Source organism: Apus apus, chromosome 10 (assembly GCF_020740795.1).
Source record: "Apus apus isolate bApuApu2 chromosome 10, bApuApu2.pri.cur, whole genome shotgun sequence".
NCBI classification, from domain to species: domain Eukaryota; kingdom Metazoa; phylum Chordata; class Aves; order Apodiformes; family Apodidae; genus Apus; species Apus apus.
Window position 1 is genome coordinate 6,623,992 of NC_067291.1, and position 14,827 is coordinate 6,638,818.

General features: G+C 38.7%; 1 protein-coding gene across 3 annotated transcripts in view; it reads left to right on the forward strand.

Annotated features, from left to right (window-relative positions):
- Nucleotides 1–14,827, forward strand: part of THSD4 (thrombospondin type 1 domain containing 4) — a 258,772-nt gene that overhangs the window by 97,810 nt on the left and 146,135 nt on the right. The window lies entirely within an intron of this gene.

Below are 14,827 nucleotides of genomic sequence, written 5' to 3' on the forward strand. Positions count from 1 at the left end.
TCTAATACTCTAGCTGCATGGACACAAAGTGATAGGCTAATTTGCCTCACTCATTGTTTGTAAGGTGATTATAAATTGTGTCTCTTAACACCTTAAAATTGCATTTCATAAAAATGAGAAACTTTATCATTTCAGATCGTTGAGAAGGTTCTGATACTTTCACACACAGATTAACTGTTGGCTCCTCTGGTATGGAAATTGAAAAGTGAAGCTTTGAATAGAAGTGCTCCCTATTCCTCCCTTATGATATTAATGATTATGTTATCATTCAAGAGGAGGATTTTCTAGTTTTGAAGGATGTTCTTAACTACAAGGTGACCATCCTGATATTTTCATTATTAGAGAAATTTCAGTAGTGTATCAAGGCATTTATACTGAGATGGCTCAGAGGCAGATCTAGATAGAAACTAAGGTGTTGCAGAGTATGTAAAATGCTTTGAAGGAGTTCCAGCGTATTTCATAATTTAAGAGTAATTTTCTTATAAGCTAAGAAAATTATGGACAATAACCTTTGAATAAACACCCTGGAACCCAAATACATGTGTTTGATGTTATCTAGGCATTTGATATAGCATTTATTGTATGGGGGTTTTGGGCATGATGGTGATAGTATTTCCAGAAAAAAAAATTAAGTGTTAGTACTTGCATCACTCCTACCCTGTTAGACTCACAGCTGGACACTGATTAAGCTGAAGACGCTTTTCGTATCCAATTTTGTTGACAGAAAACTATATATTTTAATTATGCTTTCTGCAGTTCAGAACTAGAGATAGGATTTGCAAGACCATGAATTTTCAAAATTGGCTGCCTTCCAGAGACAAAAACTGATTTGTCAGAAATGTTTTTACAGTTAAGGGCTAATACACCTTGGTGCAGTTCCTGGGGCCAGAGTCCAGCCAGGTGCAAGAATATCTTTTTCATTTTGAACTCTGAACATATATGTATCTAGGACTGTGCTTGAATATTTACATTTCTTTGGGGAAAAGCCACAGTGTGAGGTTTATTCATGCAGAAACTGCTCTGAACTGTTTGTATTAACTGTAACAATTTCCTTGATGGTAAACAATAGAGTCTGAAAGGTTAGTGTATGACAGCAAAAATATTTTGAGTGAAAGCTGCTGCTGTATCTAACTAGGGACTATGTAAGAAGGAAGAAGTCAATCAATAAACATAGGAAGCCTTGTGCACTCTGCAAGGTCCTAGGTCAGGAAATTGAACCCTTTAAAGGAGCACAGGGGCTTCATTCAGTTTATACCAGTGCCATTATCCCGTTGTGGAGATTCTGCTTTCTCCATAAGTAAATGATGCTTAATAAGTCCTTCCAGTGCAACTTTTTCTGTGAAGTGTTATATTAATCTTCCATGCTACAACTTTGACCTATTACCTCCTGTCCAGTTCACTGTGCACAAAATAACACTTTTATTACCTTCTGTACTTTATCTCTACTTCATGACTATCATCCCTTCTGTTTTTTTCAAAACAGCACCATAATTTGAATCTTTTGTCTTTGGCCCTGTATTCTAGAGTGCTGGTCTCTCAAGCTGTCCTTTGGATGGCTTCACATGGACCTGTATCCCAAGATGGATGCAGTGCTCCAGCTGAATATTAGTTACTGATGTGGTTTGCAGACCACCTTCTGGTTTATACCTACTTGTACAACACTCACTTATTTTTTGTAAGTTCACCCCTTTGATATCACATGTTAAATGAGATCCATTTTCACAGCTCCAGATTCTTTATGTAATTACTGCTTTCCCATTAGTTACTCAGCCAGTGTTTGTGCAGGTGGTTATTCTGTCATAAATATAGTATATTACACCAATCCCTCTTACATTTCATCCTGTCTTTTCAAACCTTCCCCAGGCTGTCAGCATCTTTTCTGAACTCTAATCCTTCCCTCCAATATTCTCACTGCCTTTTCCAGCCTGGTGTTTTCTGTGAATATCGTCTTTCTATGCCATCATCTACTTCATGCATGTAAACATATGGTGGAACCATACTTAGGAAAGATGTTGCAGTCTCACTCTTTGGACCAATTTTGAACATCACTTATAGTAATTTATTCTATATGGCATCTTCCTAACTTGAAAGATCAAACGCCTTAGAAAAGCCACACGAAATCACACACTGCTTTTCTGCACCCAGAGCCAGTTTGTAGAAGGAAATTAAATGGGTTTGACAAGATTTTATCTTGACAAATTCATACTGATTGCTACTGCTGCCCTGACTACTATGGGTGCTTATGGTGTGATTTCTTACAAAACTTCTTCAGGAAATAGAGCTTACTCTTGTTAACTTAGCGTTTCTCAGCTCCTCCTTGTTCTGCACTTTGCAGCTCAGAAACTATTTGTCCCTTACTAGTTGTTTTTTTCAGCTGATACACCCTCCATAATTATCAAAGATAACAACTGCTCAGATTGCTTCAGTAATTTCTGCAACTGCCCAGGGACGAGTCCATTGAGGCCAGGTTTATTTACAGGTGACATGGCCTGTTGTGTGACCACTTGAAGGTCTCATGGCAAAACCTACAGCATCAGCTCTTTCAATCTGTCTCAAAAGAGTCAACTCTCTGGGAGAATATGCAGGATGAGAGGAGGAAGTTGTCACATTGTTTGTGTGTAATGATAATTTAGCAAAATTCTGTAGGCAGAAGGACACAGCAAATTGGAATGCACTCTGGTACGAAGCTTCCTTGCAGTGGTGATTGCAGCCCTCCTCAGACAGAAGCCTTCCAGCTCTGCTCTGGGCACCCTGGTGCTGTGCTGGGAATCACAGGATTTAGGGATAGTGTCGCTAAAGATTCCAAGACAGACAGATGTGAGTTTTGTGGGACAAAACTCAATGTGAAAATATTCTTTTATCATAAACCATGATTTTCCTCTTGGCTGAGAGAGCTATGGGAAGTGAGGAAAGAACTTAATCTTTGGTATTTTGAAGTCCCATTTCTAAGAGCGTAGGGGCTGATAGTTCCAAGGTCAGAGCTATGGGAGACCAGATCCCAGCATCAGGGGCAATAACTTCCCAGTGCCTTCCAGTTAGATTTTCCCAGATCCAAGCTCTCTGAGTTGGAACCTTTCAGTTTTTTGGGGAAAGGGGTGGGGGGGGAAAAGTAATACAAAACTAAAAAACTAAATCTCCAAACAAACATTAAATGTTTAGGACTTTATCTGCTACCAGAGGGAAATCAGCTTTCAAGTTAACTGACTGAGCTCCAGGTCACTGGCATCCTAGTGAAAAAATTGTTCTAATGAACATTCATTTTTTAAAGTGATCTTTATGAGAATGTCAGAAATAAATATCTCTAAGTATGTAAACAAAAGAACAGACTGTTTTAACTAATCATTAAGAATTTATTTGCCTATTAAAGGACTGTGGCTGGAGGCCACAGAAATACACTTAAGACATTTTAGCCCCCAAACTAGCTATATTAATATTTCAATAAGTACAGATATCTTCTAGTATTTAAAAAAACCTCATCCCATCATAGTTTTTTTACTTAAGTCAATCCTTAAGTGTATAAGGCTCAGACAGAACATACTGATTTGTATTTCCTAGGGGACAGTGACAGTGAAGTATGTGCCTGGCTTTTAGCTGCTGCTAGTTTCTGATTCTGTTCTTTCTGCAGTGGCTTCTCGGGTGGTAATATCTTGGTGTTGTTCCAGACCAAAATTTCTCAGTTACAAACCCTCAAAAGAGGAGATACAGTCTCCTCTTTTACTTTGCCCGTTGATACATGCACGTGCTTGAGATCCTGTGTACAAAAGGAGTAAAAGTAGGTGCTTTCAGTTACAAAGCCTTCATGTGTAGCATGAGTTACAGTTTCTCTCCTTAGCTGTGAAGATGGGAATCTGCAAGCTTCCCATGACAAGACTCTTGAGGGCTTGTGTTAGGTGTGAGCACTGGCAACCTGGGTTGCAGTATGTTTAATCATTTATGGAGCAGTTTACTCTAGGTAAACAGGAGGAAAATAGCTCAGCTGGTTATGAGTAAAAATTAGTTCATTATGCATATTTGTATTTGCATTAATTTACCCGCAGGCGACTGATGTAATAGCAATACATTTCGTGACAGGAACATCATGTTCAGTTAAGGATTGTGTTATCTTTGGCTCCCCAGCAATGTAACTGGGCATCACAGAGAGGCCAAATAATGTCAGTGCTTTTTGGTAGGTTCTGAAACTGAGACTGTCAAGTTGATTTACTGGGTCTTCCTCCCCCTTTCCCCGCAGTTTTAAACCTCTTCCTGTGATTTTCCCTTTATTCTCTAATTTCAGCAGCACACACAGATACATGCCATTAAAGAATCCAAATGCTGTCCTTTCTCAGTAGTGACTGCCTCATCTTGTCTAACTGCTGGAGCTTTTCACAAATGCTGATTTTATCAACAGTTTGCCTCTGAAGAAAATAATACTGCTCAATAAAGCAAACTTATAATAATTATGATTTTAAAAAGGTGGCTTATTCTCAGATTCTGTAAATCAACTGTAACTTAATTTAGATTATACAACCATAATTAGTGGATTTTAAGATGTATTCATTAAAGCTGCCATGTTCATGTCAGCACTGAAAACTGTAAATAACCAGGTTATCAATCACAGAATCATAGATTGTTTTGGGTTGGAAGGGACCTTAAAAGATAAAAAAGTGTTTCAGAGTCACTGCCTTCTCTGGAGAAAGCAGGGGTAAAGGAGATGGGAAATGATAAGAATCATTATCCAAAATGATTTGGCTGGGAATTTTTGATAAATTAAGTCTGTGTAAAGAAACTACAAAAAAAACCCCATCAAACCTAAACCAAAACAAAAAAGGTGGATTAAGTTGACTGGAAGCATTACTGCCTCTGAGTTGTGTAATTAAAGTAGAATGAAAGTTGATTCCTACATTAAAAAAAAAAAAAAAAAAGACAAGCAACTTTAAAAGATACTGTGTCATTATGTGTTGTAAGTAGTGATAAAACAGGTTTTATTTTTAAAGGTAAAATGTTTCTTCTTCCCCCTCCAGAGCGAAATATCTCAGAAGCATGACTTCAGAAAGGGGTTTTACTTTAATGCAATCTGTACTTTTCACGGCAAGTTCTGTTTAAGAAAGAAAAGGTTGTTGCCAATCATGCAAAAAACTGAGTCAGTGAGAGCCAGCTCATTTTGTACAGGAGCTTGATAGCAAGAAAGAGCAGTGTTCTGAGTTCCCTCCTTCCACTGCTGTCAGGTTTGGCTACTTAGTTATTTGTTATCAAAGGAAGGTCAGGATGCAGTTCTGTGAGGAGGGATATATAAAATATATATATAAAAGCATGCCATTAGTTTGCATGAAAACTCCACCAGTACACGAATCTGAGGTGAGACTGTGGATCCTTGTTAGGAGTTTAATTACATACTAGAGATCTGGGTATTGTACTTTGGCCTTCTCATGAAAATCATGACTTTGGGAATTTTTAGTGTTCAAATAGAGAGTTCATGTTTTAGTAGGTGAGAGACTTCTATGACATTTAACCCTTGTGAGCATAAATATATCCCCTTAAGAGATAACTGAAAGCTTTTGTCTGGAATGTTGCTGGGGGCTTCACAAGCCCAAACTTGAATCTCCTTTCTTTCCATCTACCTTTGGCATTTATTGCTCTGAAGTGTGACATGAAGCCCTTCTTCAGTACAACTAATTTAATTAAAATGGCCAAGTGTTCTGTGGAAAGTCTGAAGGCAGGATTTGGAGGTATATTTGCTAATGTTGCCAGAGTATTGATTTTATAGAATAATCTTCTACTTTGCAGGTTTTTTTCTGGGCTACAAGTGTGCTGGTGGAGATGATAGAATCATATTTAAAAATATAGATCTGGATGCAAGCTGAGATTTCAGGGGCTAGTAGGATTCTAATAGAGTAAAATAAAATTACTCAGTTCTTTCAGATTTTGAAGACAGATAGAAAGCAGTGTCAAGCTCCTTTCAGAACATCCCAAACTAATAGCATTGGGACAGATGAAATCCTAAGAGTCTGTCTCCTACAAACAGTTTCTAGAGGATGTCAAACCATACAATTACTAAATTAGGGACATGGTTTAGTGATGGATTTTGCAGTGCTGGGTTAATGGTGGGACTTGATGATCTTAAAGGTCTTTTCCAAATAAAAGAGTTCTATGATTCTATAAGTGGTTGATTTAATCAGATTTACATTAATTAGCCAGTCACACCAGCAGAAGAGTAAAATGATGAGGAGAAAACTTTCCTACCTTTTAGAAGCACCCGTGCTTGACATGTTGGATAGTTCTTTACCCATCAACTTGTGAAGTTTTACTGACAACATTTTAGCTGTTGCTGGATATAAAGGGAAACAAAAATTTTTGAGCTTAAGCAACTGTTGTTGGGTTTTCTTCTTATGTAGTAAAATTTTAATAATTTTGATTTTACATACTGGGAGCTGAATTCAGAGCTTCACCAGAAGTGCAGGTCCACATACAACTGCCACCTGTTTCTGAGGGCCAGAGACTGCAAGTCTGTGTGGCTGCTGTGCTCTGTGGGCAAAGTGTCAGTAGTGCCTTGTAAATACAGATAAATGCCTATTAAAAGAACTTTTTTCACTGATGGAGAACTTTAATATATGTTTGCATAGGGCAGTGGAGACATCCAGTGGCCAACTTCTTCAGTGACTGACAAATGTAGTCCGGATTCTGACTTCCTAACAAAACCAAAAGGCTGATGTGAAAACAGGCATTTTTAGGAGGCTGTGGATTTTTTTTTTTTTCCCCTTTAAATTCAGAAAAGAGTTCCAAATGCAACACAGTAAAAATTAAGGTCTGTAGAAGAAACTTCATTACCTGATCATGTAATTTAAAAGGCTACTGGCCTTGAGCCACTGTTAAACATGTAACTTGTGGTAGTTCTATTGAAGCCAACAGTACTTGCTATTCAGGTGCTCATGTAAACCACCTGATTAAGGGCTTTGCTGAACTGAGGCCAACAGCACATTGACATCTACAGTTTAGATTTAAATTGCTGCAAGTGGACACATCTTTAAGTTTCGTAGACAAGTGTGTATACATTGATTTAACTTTTAAATTAAGACTTCAACTTTGAGCACCAATTGAAGAAATCTATTGTTAATTAAGAAACAGCAAAGGCAAGGACTTGAGAGTTGTGTCGTGGTTTCCCAAACCCTTTGACTAGGGTTCCACAGGGATTGGATGATACCCTCAGCTGGGAAAGACTGGGCATCTTGGAACATGCAGTGATTTAAAGCAGGCACAATTGTTTATAGATGCTTTATTTAATGATGGCTCAGTAAGTATATGCGTAGGATTTCCCCAATGCCTGTAAAAACTGTATCCAGAGCAGAAATGTATGTATTCTGATAAGAATCCTCTGCCATTCACCGTGTAAGTGCCTGATGTTTATCTCATAGAGTGATTATGACACTGTTACTGGGCAATATCCCTCATTGTATGAATTACTACTATTTCTACATACTATAAAAAAAAAAGAAGAAAACCTGTGAAGGTTAGGAAAGCTCTTGTAGAAGTAATTCAAAATGGCAGACATGGCTGAGCTCACCATGGATCATTCAAAAGCTTTTATTACAGAACTGGTCAATAGAGACTTGGATGTGTGTGTTTTTATGAATTACTTGTTTCTAGTTGGTTTCTTTTAATTTCATTGGGGCATAATAATAAACTTTTCAGCTATTTTTACTGGATGACAGTAAATCTATAAGGTGTCATTCGTAGCTTTATAATGACAAAGGGATTTGGATGGAATGGAGAGATCAGGTAAATGAGAATGTTTGCCAAGTTTCTTTATTGCTGTAAATACTAAATATGTGGATAAGATTAAGCAACGTGGGGCCTTTTGAAATATTCATGTTCACTTAAGAAAAATCTTAATGGAATCTACTCAGCAGTAGTTCCCCATGACTATTTAACATAGGACTTCTTGAATCTCATAGTAGAACAGACTGTGGTTATCTTCAGGTAAAGATGTTTGAATAGTATCTTCATTTTTTGGCTTCATATTTCTTAAAACGTACTTGCAGTTTTATTAAAAAAAGCCTGAATTAGTGGGTTTTTTAACTTACTATCTGAACCCTGGTACAGAAAATATTTTAAATATATATTACATTGTTGTGTTAAGTTGAAGTAAAAAAAAAAAAGAAAAAAAAAGAAAAAAAAGGATATGTTCCTCCAGCACTGGAATGAAGAATGGAAAACAATTTAAAAAAATAAAAAATCCAAGACAGAGTAATAAAAGTTTATAAGAATTAACAAAACTGAAAGAGACAAAGTAAAAAATAAACACAACTCTCTGGTTATTGTCAAGAGATGTTCCAAAGCCTAATAAGGAAAAAGTATCAAAAGAGACTCAAAACAGATTACAGCACATTAGTATTTCTGTTGGAAAGACCAAGTGCAGTTGCATGATAATGATTTCCTGGAAAACCTTTGCATATTGTTATTTAGAAATCTGGCAGCAGGTGACTGCTATAAAAAGCATTGTTCCTTCTGACTTCTTCAAAAACTTGCAACTGTTCATCAGTGGAAAACCAGCCTGACTCAGGATCAGTTTTCTGTTATGGACCTGATAGCTTCCATTGCTAAACTGTAAAACTTGAACTAATGTTCTAGTACTGATAACTAAGCCAACGTAGCCTATTATCCTAAACAGTGAAACCTTAAATAACATAGTTCTGCTTTCTTGAAAGCTTTGTAGGGAATGTCGTATTTTTTTGTTTCCTTTGTTTTTCTCCTTTGTTTAGGACGCTGCATAAATTAAGTTGCCTACATTTAGTACTACACCAACACTTGTCATCCACACTGAGCTCCACTGGTGGTCACTGGTGGATGCTTTTCATTGTGGAGTTGTCACATTGAGGTCTGTGTCTGTCATGGTGTGTCACTCTTAAGTCTGCAATGTAGCTGTCCTCTTATAGCCACAGCAGTACACAACAGGGCTGGACTTCTGCTAGTAGCGTATGGGACCTGGCTTTGTTCTCCTGTATGTACATGTGTCTTGGAGCACTTCCTTATATATATGCAGATAAAACCTCTAATTAGAAACTTTGATTGTGCAAAACTCCAAGATCTGCCTTAGTGAATAGAAAACTTATTAAATTACACCTCTTGAATGCAAAAGACCACTGCTTGATTTAAATTAGATCAGCCTGTAGACTTACTATATAGCTTTATTATAAGTATGGTGAATACAGATGCCTGAGTCTTGCCAGACTCCTCACTGTACTGTTCTACCTTCTTTGCCCTGTGGGCTTCTGTGGGATAACCAAGAATGTCAATAACCTGTGAGTCTATTACTGAAATCCCACAGCACTAATAAGCTTTAACTAAGGTAGATAGACATGAGCACATCTCTTAAAAGTTTTTCCAGTGTCTGCTATGCCCCATTACACTTCCTGTAAAGCAGATTCATGGCTTTTATAGTGAGTAAATACTGAATTACAGCCCATGGCAAGCTAGGCCCTGAAAGTAAGTGAGCTATGCAGAGACAACTTGTTCCTGGAACAATTGGTTCTGACACATTGTGGATGAGTGTATCTTGGCTCATTACAGAGAAACACTGAAGTTGACTTTACAAGGAAGTGTGCACACAGAATAAAGTCTAATTTAAATTAGCTTAATCCTATAATGTAGTATTAGCATGAATGTGATCTTTTCTTGCCAAGAGTGTGCTTGCCACTTCTCTATGGGCACCCTCAAGGCATGTTTCTCAAATTGCAGAGCTTGTTATTAACTATTTTTAGATGTTAGGCAAACTTACAAAAGCTGACAAATGGTAAAAGCATTCTGTAATGTTCTGTGGAGAGCTAGTACTGCTACATAGATAACAACGGGGAGGTTGAATTTCACATTAAGATTTGGACTGAGGAACCATCAAGGAGAGTTTGAATATTCTAGTCCCTGCCTCATGGCATAAGGAACCAGAAGTTTCTCTATCATTTGTTATGGTTGCACCTATGCTTAGCATTGTCTGTGGCAGGAGATTTAATGTGCATGCAGTAAGATACAGTACCTGCTCCAAGCAGCTTGCAGCCTCAGGAGCTGAAACAGAAAGGAGAGATTGAATTAGTTTTGTAAGGGCAGTCAGTGTACAGTTGTGCATGATGTCATTACTGATCAGCTGCATTTTGATTTTTGCATTATTTCCTAGTTGGTTTGTTGGTTTTTTTTGGTTGTGTCTATTTTTAGTTTCCCTTTGAAGAGCTGAATACACTATTTAGCAAATGTATTGCAGTTGGAATGCTCTTTCTTGTAACATTTTTTCCTAAGAATATCATAAGATTGAAATTCCTTGCATTGGCAGGCTGCCTGTGGTGCGCTCTCTGTGTCTCTTCAAGCTCACTGCTGGGTAGCTCCACCACCAGCCTGGCCTGCTTATCCCTGTCTGTTTTCCTCCCTGCCGCATTTCCTTGGGCTAGAGGTCTGTGGGGATGGAGGAATGCAGTGGAAGAGGAAGCTGAAGGAAGGGAATAGCTGACCTGACTTCCAGAAGCACCCTCTGCACATACTCTGGTGTGAAGCCTCTTCAGGGAGGGGACCCCCTTTTAGGGCTTCTCCAGAGGGAAGACATGGGATCAGAAGAAAGGAGGGAGGCCTGAGTGGAGGGTGGGAGAGAGGGGCTCTGCAGCCATGGGAGGTTTCAGTCCTCTGGAGGCTGGAGCATGTGCAGAGGTACACAGGGACCCCACCTGCCCTTCTCTCCTGCTCTTAAGGGTTGTGTCAGCCTTGACCAGCACCAAGGGAAGGTGAGTTTAGCACGGGGGATCTTTGCTGCAAACTGGGCTCGCTGCGGGCTCCTGCTTCATGCCTCTTGAGCATGACGTAAGGAGCAATGCACTTAATTTGGCTGGAAAACTCCCTTTCAGTAAAGTTTTAACATTTGGAAATATTCTTTCTGAATGAAATGCAAACAGATCAAACTGTTCAAAAGCTTCTGCAAGTAGGAGGGCTTCCAAAACGGTGCCTTTCTGCCTTTTTAAAACAGGCACAGGCTTTATATTTGGGCTGGGTGTTTTCTGAGGAAACTAATTTCTTACATTTTCATTAAATGAAATTAACGGGGAATAAGACTGACGCAGGATGAGAGTAAAACGGCGCTGAGGCGTTGCAGAGAGGGTCTGCTTGGCCTGTCGGGTCGGGCGGCAGGTGAGGACACGGGCTCCTTCCCCGCGCCCCCTCAGGGCCTTGCGGAAGGCGGGAACAGGGCGGGCGGGGGGTGAGCTCCGAGTGTGGCTGTACCCTGGGGCGAGCCCGAGAGGAAAGCTAAGGAATTCAGTTCCGTTTGGTTTAATGTCTCGTTTTCTCCATCGGAAAGGGCTGTATTTCTGTATTTCGGCTCGTGCTCAGTTGATCAGTGCTCCTCTCCTCCCAGAGGGGCCTGCCTGCAGCGCCAGGCCTGTCAGGCCTGCAGGGCCTCCCTCAGGACGACACCTCGCACCAGGAGGTGTTGTGGGCTTGTACGAGCCTGTGTCTTCCTAATAGTGGGATTAAAAGGAGTTTAGGATTGTTCTTTTTGCACCCTGAGAGAGGATGTTTTTTCTCCTGCTTCCTTGTGCTTCCCAGCAGGAGTGCTGCTGCCCTTCCCTTTGTCCTAGCCAGGTCAGTGAAGAGGCCTTAGCCTGAAATGCTGCTGAAGTACTGGTTTGAACTTCAGCCCTTGGTTGTAATGTGTTAACATCTAAATCTATCTTTTTCCCTGTAGAAAATGTGTGGGTGGGTTGTTGTTTTTTTGGTTTTTTTTTTTTAGAAGTTTTCTTCTCAAACCTGTACTGCACTGAAATCTGCTTTTAAACTGGCTGTTCAGGGGAAATGAGTTGTATTGATATTTAAATGTGATTTAAGTTTGATCAATTAAATAACTCGTAGGAGAATAAAAACAACTATAGATTAATGTATGGATTGCCCCTGCTCCTCCACTATTGCATTGATTTTGAGTATGGCTTACTGTGTGAACTTGTTAAAAGCACTTCAGAAAATCATGTTTCCACTTTTTCCAGGCTTACACATATTTGTCAGTACAAATACAATACCAAATACATTGTGTGTGTAAATTTTAGTGCATCAATAAATAGGAGCAGTTAACTAGAAAGGCTGGCTTTTGTGCTTAATGGTGTTACTGCTGGCAGGGATAGGATTTCAGGTTTTATCTGTCTGGAAGGGTAACGATTTCTAAATTATTGCCTATCTGCAGGCCTTTTGTGTCTTGGCAGAACATGTAAATTTATGGCAGAAAGTTTTAATTGCAATATCTGCTCTGTGATGCAGAACAGATGCAGTTTGTAATTAACAGGAGGTCTCTGTACCCTTTACTGGTCAAGTGTTCCTTGTGAGGAAAGGTCTGAGGTAAGTTTCAACAGAGGACTTGAGAAAAACTCCCATGTCTTGCAGTTTAGACAAGCCCGGTTTAGAGAAGCTGTGAGGTACTCAAAACTAGTTTGGCAAGGATAAGAAACATTTTTTAATTTATTTAGATACTTTTTCAGTCTATGTAAGGTGAAAACCAAACATTACATGTTACTAGGATTGTTTACCAAAGGCACCTCCTTCAGTTATATCAATAATGAGTACGTCTGGCAGAACATGTATGGTACTGTTAGATTTCACACAAGTTCACTATTTAATAAAGTGGGATAAGGTGAGAATTTCCACGAAAGACCAGGTTGTGCTAAGGTGGGCATGAGAATGAAAAGCAAATACATTAAGAGGTGTAAAACAGTACCTCTGTAATGAACTGTCTTAGTAACTGTGACATACTTGAGCCTGTTTTTGAGTGGAAATGTGTCTTGCTGCCAGGTAGCTTGGAAGTTCTTCACCTAGAAGCCTTACTTTATTCCCTGAGGTCAGATAGATCCTCCTGGAAAGTTTGGGATCAGATGACATAGTGCTAACGTATGTTGCCTGTGTGGAATCAATCACTTCACAGCTCGTTGTTTAATTGCCATTTTATGTCCAGTTGCCAAGCCAATAGTGTAGCCTGACCTACAGCTTAAACTATAAAAACTCAAGAGTTGTGGCAAAATACTGGGTAAAGGGAGGGTGTCAAGATATATGTGAAGTTAATGGGCAATCCAGTGCTTTTTACTAGTGTGGTATCTTGTTTTACAAGGAAATTCTAAAATGTGTTTGTTCTGCTGTAATTTATGCATAGTAAATACACATTTCTTACATAAAACGCTTGTGGGAAATTCAATAGGGGCAATTCAGTTTGTAGATTTTTCTCTTCTTAGACAGAGTTTTTTTGACATCTCTAACATCCAGAAACATTGTCTTTAAGCAGTAGTAATTGGCATATGACTAACTGAGGCCATGCCCTGCAGTTGCTTATCAAAAGAATCTAAGTATAGAAGGCCAAAGAGTTAAAAGGGTGAGATGCTCATATGCACTTTTGTTCTGGTGTATGTTTACTGCTGAGGCTTGATTTATTTATTTAATTTTTATTTGATACTGGTCAAAGCCAGTGGCTGTTTTAATATTTCTTTTTGTATGAGCAGGAACAGTCCTAGTAAGAAAGAATGAAAGACAAAGGTTATGAAAGAGGAGTCATATTTTACAGAGCTAGGAAGCTTAGTCTGCTTGTGATTGTTAGCATTAGCAGTGCAGTAGGCTTACTGATCAAATAATAAATAAAGGGAGAGAGAGGTCCAGGAAGAAAATACCATGCTCTAGCAGTTAATTTCTTCATCTTTCTGAGTAGCACAAAACTTTACTTGGGCTGTAGGAAGATAAGCTGAGAATTTCAAGAATAAATATGGTAAAAAATCAACAAGTGAGAGATATTAGGAGAAAGAAGAGTACAGGAATGTGAGGTTTCAGGGTACTTTGAACTAAAAAGAATAAATACAGAAGATAGGGACATATCAGAAACCCTAAATGACTAATTTGATTTGATTTTAGGGAATGGGAAGATAAGAAAATATACACTGCAGAGGTGCTGTTTGATAGCTAGTGTTGCAGGTTATAAAAATAGGACACTTTCAGACACAAAAAAGGACGAGTTAATTTCAACTGTAATGGGTCACTGAAGCTCGATTATATGTATATGAGAATTCTGAAAATAGTTACGTGTGAAGTGACTAAGCTGCTAAGAATAATGCTCAGTTTATCATTAAAACTGTTACACTTGGAGATTTAACTGAAGGAAATACCTCACCCTTACCTTTTTCTTAAAATAAATAAATAAATAAATAAATAAATATTTGTTAAATTAAGTCCTTAGTGTGAGTGAATCTGTCTTCTAAAAGTAGCCACTGGAAAAATGACCTAGTTGAGTATGGCATTCATAGCTTCTGCCAGAGGGGAACCAGGTAAACAGATCTTTGACCTCAAATAAAATTAGTAGAGGTTTTTGAGTATTTTATCAAAAGATTGCCAGTTGCAATAGGTGATGAGTACATCTGGCAATTAAATGCCTGTGTGAGGGGAAATTTAAGATCCAAATTTCAGAATTGGTCTGCACTAATCCTGTGTCTGCACAGGATGTAACTTGAGTTGAGCTGAAAGTTTGTTACCTTTACTGAAAGCAGATGTTAAATATATTTGAAATTATTGCATGTGTTTACCTTGGCTATTTATTATGTCTTAGCTGAAGATTCAGATATACCTTAAGTCAAGTAGAAAATCCTGGGAATACCATGTTTTAGCACCTAACTAAGATGTATAGCATCTCCACTGACAGATTAAACAGTGGGTTTCGGTTACATTATAGGGTGTGAGCTGAAGCTCAGTGAAGTTAGGGGAATTTTAGCTTTTGATGATGGCAGCAAGGAAAGTATTTTCAAAAGAAAAAGGAATTCTGTACCTCACTGCCACTGTGTAACAGTGCTACTCTTGGTTGGAA